The 9408-nt window shown below is 43.1% G+C and overlaps 1 pseudogene; it reads left to right on the top strand.

Moving 5' to 3' along the window:
• The first annotated feature begins 778 nt into the window (after positions 1-778).
• LOC150006719 (ankycorbin-like) lies at positions 779-3961 on the top strand (annotated as a pseudogene).
• Positions 3962-9408: the final 5447 nt, after the last annotated feature.

Genomic DNA, 9408 nt, shown 5'->3' with positions numbered 1-9408 from the left:
TTTTTCTGGGTCCTTAGTGGTGACTTTTCACCCAGGCCAGCAGACCCCGACTCAACCAGGATGGTCCTGCCTTCCTGGTGACATGAGGCTGTAGGGAGTGTTTTGGGATCTTAGAATCCAGGGGCAGCTGTGGGGAGGAGGCTGGAAGAAGCACTTCCTGACTTATGGGCCTCAGGACCAACGTAATGCTGTTTAAAATGAGTATTTTCCCAACTGGCAGGTGCAGCCACCCACAGTTTGAGAAGAGGAAACCCACACTCAGTGCACTCCCTGTGAAGTGCCTTCATTCTGCTTTGAGATCCATGAACAACTTGTATTTCCTTTAGGCCGGGGTGGGGGGCAGGTGATCCTTGGTTCTTCCTGTAAACTCTGGTCCAGCAGCCAGCGAAGTCCTGCCTTGGGTTGTGTCAGCCATGTGGGGTCGTCTCAGGTTCTTTTCAGGACCTGCAGTGGGCCCTGAGATGTGTGGGTGCCCTGGGCTGTTGAGTCCAGGGGTCTAAAGGAGGAGACAAAGTAGTTTATGGGGCAAAGCACAAGGGGCTGGAAGCAGGGTGGAGCGAAACACTTTATACTTAAGATGACTTGGAGCCTCGGTGGGTGAGGGGCAGCCAGGCCAAGATCCTGGGGAGTACCCTGAATCCAGAGCTACACCATGAGGGCCTCTTCAACCCCCTCAAAACAGTAGGATTGGATTCATCTCTGTTTGCAACCATTTCTAACTGCCTTGGAACACACTTAGCATATTACTTTATTTAAACATTAATATTCTTTTGGTAGAATGGGCTTTGAGCCAATGAGACAGTTTGCCAGTGCTGCCACACCTGGAAGTCCAGGAAGGATGGTTGACTTTATGGAGGAAAGGGCTCGGGACCAGCGGTTGGAAGAGCTGGGTTCCAGTTCCCTCTCTACGCTCACTACCTTGTGACCTTCAGCAATGAAAAGAATCTCTCTGAGAATGGGACAAGACCCCATCCTTGACATGCTAAATAAACTATAATGGTCAAGTAATTAATTGACACAGATGACTGTGAAACCTAAGGAATTGTTAAAATGTTGTGATGTGTGACATTTCCACTCAGGAGAAAGTGGTTGTAGAGGATTGCTTCTTGTAACACAAATAGCTACAGTGAGGTCAGTTGTCTTCTTCTGGATCATTGAGCAGAAATAAATTCCAGGGACAAAAAGGAAGAACTGCCCTCACACTGGCTTGTCAGATAGCAGCTCTAACATAATGAAGTCTTAATTAAAAAGGCCTCAGACCTAACCCTTGCAGATTCTCCTGGACACAGTGCTTTACATTATTCACAGAAAATGCAGAACTCAAAGTTTTCTATTATCAAAAATCTCTCAGGATGGTGATTTAAGGATACCAACAAAACCAAAGCAGCACAATAAAGTCTCTAAGTTAAACTCAGAAAGAAGTGGAACTCCAAAAAAAAAAAATGCAAATCTCCACCACCTCCTATCAGTCCTGCCCAGCAGAGTGATGTGTCTTTCCCAAGATCAATAATTTCACTCCACTTTTGGGATGAAATTAGAATTTTTGGCTGAACCACCTTTTAAGTTCTATACTTGGAAAACAAAGACAGAATGAGTGACAATACAACAGGTGCTGACAGTTGATTGGATACAACTTCTGAAATGGTTCAATAAGATATTTTTGTGCTATTGCAAGCAAAAGTTGAACCTTACACAGTAAAAAATTACAGGTCAAAATACCCACGGAGGCTGAAGCTGACCTGAACTCTCACTCTTACCATCCCACTCACACTGACTTGGCCCCATCCCAAGGTAAACCTCCTGAATTTCCCCTCTTGACTCCAAATTCTCTCCATTTGTCTTAACACATTCATTGAGTAAATCTACTGTTGGCAGCAATGTCAGAATTCAGCAATTAATTGCAGAGATTTTTTAGGATTTGCAGAAGAGATTCTCCAATCTCTGAAGCAGAGGAAACAGCTATAGGCCAAATGCCAGTCCAGGAGGACAGAATCATGTGCTTAAACAATGCCAAGGTTTTCAAGAACAGCTCCGATCTCAGCCAGAAACTTAAGAAACTCAAAGCAAGTATGATGAGGTAATGAAAGATGTCCTCAGTGAGCAGGAGTGGAGGAAGCTGGGCCTCGGCTCTCCTGAGAGCATGGACAGTTACTCATATCTCAGGAGCTGACGGTCACTGAGGAGGAAGGAGATGTGCTAAGGCAGGACCTCCAGATGCATTAGAAGAAAGTGAAAGAAATGAAGGGAAAGACTTGTAGAGAAGGGAAAAAGTGTGGTAAAACAGCCACCTGAGGAAGAGTCTGAGGAAATGAAAAGTTCCTGTGCTCTGTAATTGACAACATGGATAAGGAAAAAGTATTTTTCCCTCTGGAATGTAAAGCTGTTTTTAATTAAAGTATACTTGACATAAAATATTGCATTGGTTTCAGGTGTACAACATAGTGATTTGACATTTATAGTCCTTATGAAGTGATCACCACAAGAAGTCTAGTAACCATTTGTCAAAGTACAAAATTATTGTAATATTATTAATGGTATTCCCCAAGCTGTACTTTACATCCTTGTGACTTGTTTATGTTATAAGTTTGTACCTTCTACTCCCCTTCACCTTTTCCTCATCCTCCCACTGCCTGCCCATCCCTCTGGCAATTATTTATTTTCTGTATCTATGAGTCTGTTTGTTTTGTCTAATGTTTTAGATAGGAGAAAGCAGTTTTGTTTGAGAAATACCATGGGGCCCAAGAAGAAATCATGAAATGAGAAGATACACTAAAAAGTTGGATGATGCCCTGACTGCTTGTAGTTCAGTGGATTGAGAGCAAGCCTGTTCAATTTCCAGTCAGAGCACATGCCTGGGTTGTGGTCCAGGTCCTTGGTTGGGGGTGTGTGAGAAGCAACCAATCGATGTTTCTCTCACACACAATGCTTTTCTTCCCCCTTTCTCCTTCCCTTCCTCTCTAAAAATCAATAAAATGTTTTTTAAAAGTTGGATGACTCAGAAGGCCAGTGATAACACTGGGAAGTGAAAGAGGATGACAGAGGAACTCAGTAAGCAAAGAAACAGAGGCTGAGCCGGAGGATTGCAGGAAGAGGAAGTCTTTAGGGGGTGCCAGCTGACTCTATCCATGAGGCAGAACATGAGGAACTGAGGCAGGTGATGAGTGCATCCAGGGTGGAGGTATAAGAGGTGCTGTCTGAAAGAAAGTCTCAATCTCAAAGTGTTGAATGAGTTGACTTGGCACAAACAGCAGGTAGATGCCCAGAAGGAGACCTCTGTCTTTATCATAGAACTTTTTCAGGTGGTGACAACGTTGTGGATGACCTTGAGGGGGAAGTCATTTGCCTTAATGAGCACCTTGCCAGTGAGGGGGTAGATGTGGCCAAACTAGAGAAGCAGCTTGTGGAGAAGAGGAGATGGAGCCCAGGCCTGCCTGTAAAATGCCCCCATCATTTTCAGAAAGCAAAGTGAATGTGTTGGCATCAAAATGAAAGGATTCCATAAGAGAGAAAGAGCAGGTCTATTCTGCGGTTGCCCAGATAAGAAGGGAGATATCACAAAATGAAAAGGGATCTATGCAGACTCTCTTGAAATCCAAAGAGCAAGAAGCAAATGAGCTTCTGTAAAACCCCAACACGCTCAGGAAGAGCTTGCAGAAATGAAGGGATATTTGGAGAGTTCTTCAAAACTGGTGGAGGACGAAGACAAGCTGAAGGAGACCTGGACAGTTGGTCACAGCTCTCCTCCTCAGCAAGCTCCTGCAGTAGGCGGAGTCAGCAGCTGGAAGGGCATAGCAGGTCAAGGAGCCCAGAATGAGCTGGCTGAATGTAAACACCACCAGGAGGTCACATCAGTTCACAGGACGCATCTTCCATGTGCTGTGCAGGGCCAGGTGGATGAAGATTCCAGAAAGTGCTAAAGCCAATCCATACCATGTGGAAAAACCAGTCCCAGAAGAAATAAAGTGGATTCCTTGGCAGGACACTGCTCCTTGTCGTTCATCTTTGTGTTAGACCTAGAGTTGTTGGTGACCACGGCTGTTCTCATTCATGGCCTGCACTGAGGCCTACCCCAGCTTCTTCCCATCCAATGGCTTCTTTCTGAGGACTAGTGCCAGGAGAAGACTGTCCTCAGAACTGCTTAGAGACTTTAAAATAGCAGAAGTGAAGGTGCTGTCACCTTTCCAGATTCCAGAGCGAGAATCAGCCATGCCCAGGAGTGTGGCCCTGTTGCTGACGGTGACACCTTCCTCAGTACCCACTAGCTCTGTGGCTTGTCATCACTGAGTGATATGTTGATGCCTCCACATAGCAAATGCTGCTTCAGTTCCTACATTCGGTCTGTGCCTTTCGGCACAGAAGGGCTCTTTTTGCCTTTTGGTTTTTGACTTCTAACTCAATTAGTCTGGCACTTGTTATGAGGTGCATGCTTAAGACTCTTTATTATGACATCCTGTGGATTTGAAAACTCTAATTCCATCTTTTCTCCTTCTGCCTTATATATCTTATCACCCTGCTTGTTAAACTTAGTTGGATGAGTGCTGTTAACTAAAATATGGAGCTTAAAAACAAAGCAAATTGTCCTTAAAAGTTTTTTTTAAGTAAATCACTGACATATCGCACATTTTCTATGCAGACTTGCCTCCTGCTGTTATTCGTGAAGCTCAAGAAACCCAAGCATTTGTGCTTCAACAAGGGTCAGCAAACTGCATATTCACAGACAACAGAATTGCCTCATAGTCCTTGGCCTCAAGTTTTTAAAAGTGTTTTTTTCCTGTACAATATTTTTGTTGGTTCTTAAAGATGTTTTCATGCCTAAACCCCTACGTAAGTGAAATTCACCTCTAAGTAACTGAGAGTGTTATCTTTCCTCAGAGAAAGGAATTATCTGGTTTTGGAGCAACTGAGGAGAATCCCTGAGGGAAAAAGAAACAATATCTCACAACCAACTGAATTTTTATTGGTTTCTCTTTTCCCTCAGAGCTCGTTAGCCTTCAAGACTTGAATCAAGGCCAGAGGGCACCAGGCAGCTGGGACATCAGTCTCTGTTGCCAGCCCCTGGTCCACTGACAATTGCAGAAGCCTAGAACCTGCAGCCTGAAGGCCTACGTCAACTCCCTGCTCTGGTATCATGAGCACTTTCCCCTCGTGCTGCCTCAGTTTCCTGCCGTGTGAAATGGGAAAATAACAGTGTTTATTTCCATGTGCTGAGCAGGATTAAACGTGTAAATAGACATGAGGTGCTAACATCTGTGCCACATTGGTTATTATAATTATTTTTGTCATTTTGCATTATAATATGTTCGTCGGCGGCGGCAGCCGTCCGTCTCGAGAGACGATGGTGTAGCTCCTTAAGAGTCTATCTGCACCGCCGAGAATGGCTGTGCAGTCCGACTCGGGAGTGACATGGTATCTGTCTCCTCCCGTGTTGAATCGACATCTTACGATGACGCTGAAGCTACAGAGCCTGGGCAGGGTGATATGGAGGGTCTGCTGTTGCCCATGCAGCAGACCCCCCCCTCTCTTCGCAGCTGAAGGGTCCAAGGGAAAGACGGAGTCGATACAGCTTGGGTTCAGGTGCGCCGCAGGAGTTGCCGGTGTTGACTACAACGTCAAACCGCCTTAGGGACTCCGGCTCCGGATTTTCTGTCGGGGTTTACTCCCTTAGCCTTTCCCCTGAAGAGGTATGCCGCAAGGCAGCGGAGGTTTTTTGGAATCAGAGTTTTCCTTCTCTGATGTGCCCTGACTGGAAGATCGAACCAGCGACACTTAGCTCGCAGGCCGACGCTCAATCCACTGAGCTAAACCAGCCAGGGCCATGAGAATAAATATTGCTAAAATAATAGTATTTCAAGTACACTGATTTCTCATATATCTGAAAATTAAGGCTAACACTTGCTGAGAACCTCTGTGTGCCAAGAGAACAGTATATCCTACAAAAGCATTCAAATCCACTGACAATATGAATTGATTTGGGAACATTAACTGATTGGGATTTTATTTTAAATTCTAAGTGTATTCAAAATTTATGAGTCCCTTAAAGTAACAAAAGACACAGTTATTTGCCATTTTGGATACACTACCTGAATTGATTCAAATCTCAAGTATCATAGGTTCAAGACCTTGAAGAATTTAGATTAAATTTAAAAGAAAGTCACAGGCAAAGACAGTTTAATAAAAATGACAGCACATGTTTGTGAACTGAATAAATAGAGTATTTTTTCTTCTGAATCAGTCAGAAAAAAACAATCTTCTGTTGTCAGTCGGTCACTGCTACATTGCTACTTCTGTGCTCTGCTTTTCTCAATAGCTCACAAAATATTCAGGAAGTTTAGGAAAAGGTGTTTCACTTAAAACTGTTTTATATTTTCAAAATGGTAAGATACATATATGTGCACAATGAAAACACACTCATATATAAATTATACAAGCTTGTTGCTTTAGGGTGGTGTGACAGACTGAGATAGGTACTAGTCAATCAAAATAGTAAATAAAAAATGGAATTTAGTACCTAATTACATATAAAACAACACTGTATGTAAAATAAAGAATGCTCAATAAAAGATGGGTTAAATAAGAGAAAGCGGGGATATTTTAGAAATACTTGCTATGAAATAAAGCAAGATAAAAAATAGAAAACCTAAGCCTTGAACATAAACACAAGGCCAAGGGTAAATTGGAATATATTCCTAAGTGAAAGCTATACTTATTAGTTAAATTATGGAATTAATAAATGCATGTTGAGAGACTAGCTAACTAGAAATAAAGAGGGCCAAAGGTGACAATTATTTATTAGACAAATAATTGTTTTATATCAAGAAAAATATCTTTAAAAGGCAAAAATTAGTTCTGTAAGAGATACTAAAATGCTAAGTTGAACACATGAAGAAAAACAATATAAGCATTCTAGAAAGCCTTCTCCTCTACAGCCTTAACCTCCCCTAAGCACCCATGTACTTTCATGCCATATATGTGCCCTTGAAGATCTCACCCCAACCCCACTCAGCTCAGATAGGACCAGAACCTTTCAGTCATTTTTCATAGTCCCCTTTCCTGTGTTCCCAAGTATTTTGTTCATGCTGTGTTTAATAATAGTCAAATTAATTATAACAATTAACACCTATGCAGAATTTATTGTCAGTCTAAGTCCTTTACATACTCATGACAACGCTGTGAGGCTGTACTTTTTAATATAAAAAGACAGAGTCTGAGACCAAAGTGGTGTGGTGATGGGCCATGGGCACAAGGCTAACATGTGATGGCAGCCAGTGCACAGCCAGATTTCACACTGGATCCCTCCCTACAGAAGCTGGCTATAGTGACCCTAGGCATACTGGGTTTGTTTAGTCTCACTCCTGGGCTGAAAGGCAGGCTTTTGAAGAGGGATCACTTCTTATTCATAATTCACATCAAATTGACAAAGGCCTTAGCACACTGTAGACACTCAAATGTCTGCTTAATAAATAAATGAATGTATAAACAAATGGATGAATATTTGTTAAACCACATATTAATAAAAATTTTCTTGGTAAAATGAGATAATGCTTATTCAGTTCTATACAAACACTAGGTGGCCTGGCATTCTGTTCTTTTTCTACAATATGGTGTTGTGTGTGCGAATGGCACACACATACATCAGAACTTATATAAAAAATAAGTGTAGTGAGTTCCGGCCAAGATGGAGGCCTAGACTGACACGTTCCATCTCCCTCCACAACTAAGAAGGACTACAACTACCACGAAACTAGAAATAACCAGAAGTTCCAGAAAATAAAGCTACATGGAAGTCCAGCACATGAAGTTATAAACAAGTGGCACTCGTCTGGATGGGTAGGAGAGGCAAAGCCGGGATGGAGAGATCAAGCTGTGCTGGTGGCAGCAGCAGCGATGAGCAGCGGGACCCAGTAAGCACAGACACCCGTGACAGCCTTGGTTCCCATGCCATCCCCCCTCCCCCCACCCACCTGCAGCTGTCTGGGAGTTTCCCAGTGGGGTACATCAACCTGAGCTCTGTTTGGCCTTGATGAGCCCTAGACTCACAGCTGCAAGATAATGACCAAATTTAATAGTTTCTCTTTTCTTCCCCCTATAAAATATCCCCTCCATCCCTAGGACCCCAGAGTCAGGCCATTCGGGGCACAGCTTCCTCCCCACTTGCTAATTCCCTCAAATTAACTTCTTTATGTCTGCTCGCTGCCTCCTCATGGTTCTCTGAGCAACACCGTTCTTACAACCAGTATTTAAGGGGAGGAGAGAAGTACCTGCAGAGCACACCTGGCTGCAGACCAAACCCATCAGCTCACAATTCCAATGCTGGGGAAGGCAGACCCCCATTGCCTCAGACTGTGAGGCCCAGAGGGCGTGGGGATAGAGGAGGAGGGTCTCCGTCTCTCAGCACAGAGTGAATGGCAGGAATGTATCTTGGACCTCTGCCCTCACACAAAGCACCACGGTGTGGTGAGAAGGGTCACCCGGTAGCATGGGGCTCTGCCCCTATAGCATAGGAGGTGTGACAGCCCCACCCAAGAAGGTAAGATAAACAAACCTGTCAGGATGGCAGATAATGATTGAGATCCCAATCACACAGCTGACCAGAAAGCAAATACACGAATTTACCGACGAACAAATAGATAATCTTTCTGAGGCTCAGTTCAGAGCTATAGTCATAAGGCAGTTTACAGAACTAACAAAAGATCTTGAACAAGATTGGGAAGAAATGAAGGCTAGTCTTGCTGAAATGAACAAAAACACATACGAGACAAGTGGTGAGGGCAAGAAAACCACGGATCAAATCAACAAATCAGAACATAGGGAAGGAACCAGTGCAGAAAAAGGAAACAAAAAGTGAGGAATATGAGGAGAGGCTCAGAAATCTCTGGGACAACTATAAATAAATGAACATTTGAATTATAGGGTTGCCAGAAAGTGAAGAAGAAAAACTAGAAATTGATAAATTATGTGAAAGAGTAATGAAGCAGAACTTCCCTAACTTGGGGAAGGAAATAGACTTACAGGTCCAGGAAGCACAGAGAGTTCCAGATAAACTGGACCCAGGGAGAACCACACCAAGACACATTATAATCAAAATGTCAAAAATTAAAGAGAGAATCTTAAAAGCAGCAAGAGAGAAGAAAAGAATTTTGTACAAAGGGGTCCCAATTAGACTATCAGCTGATTTCTCAAAGGAGACTCTGCAGGCAAGAAGGGATGGGCAAGAAATATTCAAAGTAATAAAAATCAAAAACCTACAGCCACTATTACTCTATCCAGCAAAGCTGTCATTCAGAAGAGAAGGGCAGAGAAAGTGCTTCCAGGACAAAGTAAAACTGAAGGAGTTCATTAGGTCCAAACCACTATTATATGAAATGTTAAAGGGACTTGTTTAGGAGAAAGAGGATCAAAAATATGAAC

Source organism: Furipterus horrens, unplaced genomic scaffold, assembly GCF_987537825.1.
Source record: "Furipterus horrens unplaced genomic scaffold, mFurHor1.1.pri manual_scaffold_6, whole genome shotgun sequence".
NCBI lineage: Eukaryota > Metazoa > Chordata > Mammalia > Chiroptera > Furipteridae > Furipterus > Furipterus horrens.
The sequence above is the reverse complement of the archived record's forward strand: the minus strand, read 5'-3'. Positions and strand labels throughout refer to the sequence as shown.